Raw genomic sequence first — 2,887 nt, 5'->3', positions numbered from 1 at the left:
CCAAGGACATACAATAGCGTTTAAATTATTTCTTAACTGTAACTGAAACAAGTTCATGCCAACGAAACCCTGTGATCTTTTATCATGGGTGTAGTCCTTTTTCGTCAGTATTCTTAAACATTTACCGTTCCGTATCCATAATTTTCACTTGAAAGATATTCAGTCATAGACAGTGCAGAGACAAAATAATGTAAAGCAGGGTATATAATATGTCAGGGAGTTTAAAACTTGTTGTCCATATTATTGTTGTCTGTATTAGGGAGTAAATTTTAGAGAAAACACATGCCTTGAGCTTTTTGTTGCGACAAAATTATCCATTAAATACAGGTGTCTGTATTAAGTTTGAGGGGGTAACATCAAAGTGGCAGGGTAAACATAACCAAACACTTTGAACTCTAGGTCATGAAATGGTGCTTAAATTTTTGAAATTCCTTTTTTTTTTGTTTCCTCTCATTTGTAGGGCGCAGTCAGGTCCTAATGGGTGTAGTCCCCAAAGACACACCATTCCAGTCTAAACAGAGCTGCAAATCAGTGTGCCCTTTAGCTATTGCTAATTGTAACGAAGACAGGTATGTTGTATTTAAATTTGATTCATTAGTCAAATAGTTATTTGTTTCCAAAATAACTAGTTTTGTTAGTGAAAATTTTTATTGTACCTTTTTGACTGTGTAATTTTTGGTTGTCGACCAGTTATACATGCAATAATTTGTGGATTTACAATAAATTTATTGTATGAGGCCTAAAGGCCCCAGTAGACGATCATAGTTTTGAAAATTTTACCGCAAAGGTCTTAATTTATTAGTGGGCCATTCAAACCCGACCTTATGTTTTAAACTCTTAAGAACTAGCTGCCGCAGACTAGACTAGCAGTATGGTATTTCTTTTTCCTTTTTTTTTTCACTTTAGTAATAACTTCAGTTTACCAGTAACTTTACTTTTTATTATTATTAGGGAAAACCTAAAAAAGCCGATTGTTAATATCAACAAACAAAAGGATGCACTAAAGAAGAGTGGAATCACAGTGGATGGAGTGCATTATGCTGTGAGATTTAAAGGTAAGTTTCACATAATAATTAATAAGGTATTTCTTAGTACCATAATATACAATCCAAGCAAATGCCTGCATGTACATTGACCTCTTTTTTAAAATTTATATCTACAGTTATACTTGACCCGAAGGCCCTCTATCTTTTGCTGGAACAAATAGGGAAACGAACTTTCATCTTGGGAAACGAGGAACTGAAGTAGAGTGTTGCTTCATCTGCAAAGCTTTGAGGGTATGTGGATATATTCAAAATCTCTGAGTCAAAAAATTCTCCTATACAGGTTTTGACCTTACCAATGACCAACTTACCAATATAGTACTAATAGTTTTTCAGTTTTGCTGGGTAAAATTTCTTATTAAAAACTAGCTATGAATAATTACCATTTTTATTGTTACTTTATTAGGGATGTAATTGCGATCTTGGTCCGCATACAGTTTGTTTGGAACACTTAAGCATGTCCAAGGCTCCGAGGGTAATTTAGTTATATATAGTTTTGGTTTACTAAGAATTCTCCGATGATACTTGTTGAGGCATGCAGCCCTTGATTTTTCATGAATTTCAGCATTTGTAGTTGTCATTTTGAATTCACAGTAACTTCTAATTATAAAAGGCATTCAAAACAAGATTATCTCAGTACGGTTAACCTCTATTCAAAAAAGTAAATTCCCTGGTATAGTGAGTGAATCTCGTCATCCCAGCATTTATAGCTTAATAAGTATGTTTTCTGTAAAAGACTAACTTTTTATATAGATCTCATTTTAGCAATAATATTTTATGAATTAAGCCTTGCCTTTTGTAAAAGGGGAAGTTCCACTGCATGGAAAAGAATCCAAAAAAGAATTTTTTGGACAAACATGGTGTTTAATGCCCCTGTCTATAAAATGTTGGAAGTTATCCTTGTCTTGTTTTCCTAGAGAGCACATATTATTTTTCCATAATAATATATCAGTCTTCCTTTACTGTAGGTGCGTCAATATTGTAGGGGCACTGTCATAAAAGACTCCTGAAAACCTGTCGAGCAAAATACTTGAGTTTGAAATCTATAAACCTGTAAAGTACCACTTCAGGGGAGATATCTCCCACAACTAACAAAATAATGGATCTTCTTTTTTATAGTTTCAAAGGTATCCGTGATGACTTAGAGTTCCTTCTTGATTAATCTCTGCGCCCTTCACTGCGAACTTAGAAATACTGAACAGCTGTTGTCATCATTGGGTTTGTTTTCGTACAAAGTGGGTTCACTTGATGAATGTAATGACCAATTGGTAAATTATGGCCCTGAGAATTTTAGCAGCAGAATAACGGTGAAGATGAAGGATATGGGCCAAGAGACTGCTGTTGAAAAGCACAACATCCAGCAGTCTTCATTTTCAGGTACCGTCTACCTTGTTTCATCCTTGTCATGATTGCTTTCATTAGCTTTATCCACTTCAGGGCTTTTGCTTCTGTGCTGTAGCAGCTGCGTGAGTTTCATTTGTACAATTCCAGCTTGATCCTTGATATGAAAACTGTAACACTGGTTTGTAAATGAAGATGTCATTAAGGAGGGGGCGTAAGGGGGGTACGAATACCGCAATACCGCATCAAAATTTAGCCAAATACCGAACCCGCATTACAAATGGCAAAAAGTTGAAGTTGTCAATACTACAAATCCTCCTTTCAAATAGAAATAATACTTTTATGTCAGTGTTTCCAAATCACGGTGAGTCGATGTCAAGCGTACTTTAAACGTAAGATCATTGGGCATCCCCCATATACACCCTATTCCATAGGTAATTCGTCTCGAGTTATTTTTAACACCACAGATCTCAAGGGGGATTAGACAACAGCCAATCACATAG

The sequence above is a fragment of the Porites lutea genome, chromosome 1, assembly GCF_958299795.1.
Source record: "Porites lutea chromosome 1, jaPorLute2.1, whole genome shotgun sequence".
Classification (NCBI taxonomy): Eukaryota; Metazoa; Cnidaria; class Anthozoa; order Scleractinia; family Poritidae; genus Porites; species Porites lutea.
Note: the sequence above shows the minus strand (reverse complement) of the source record.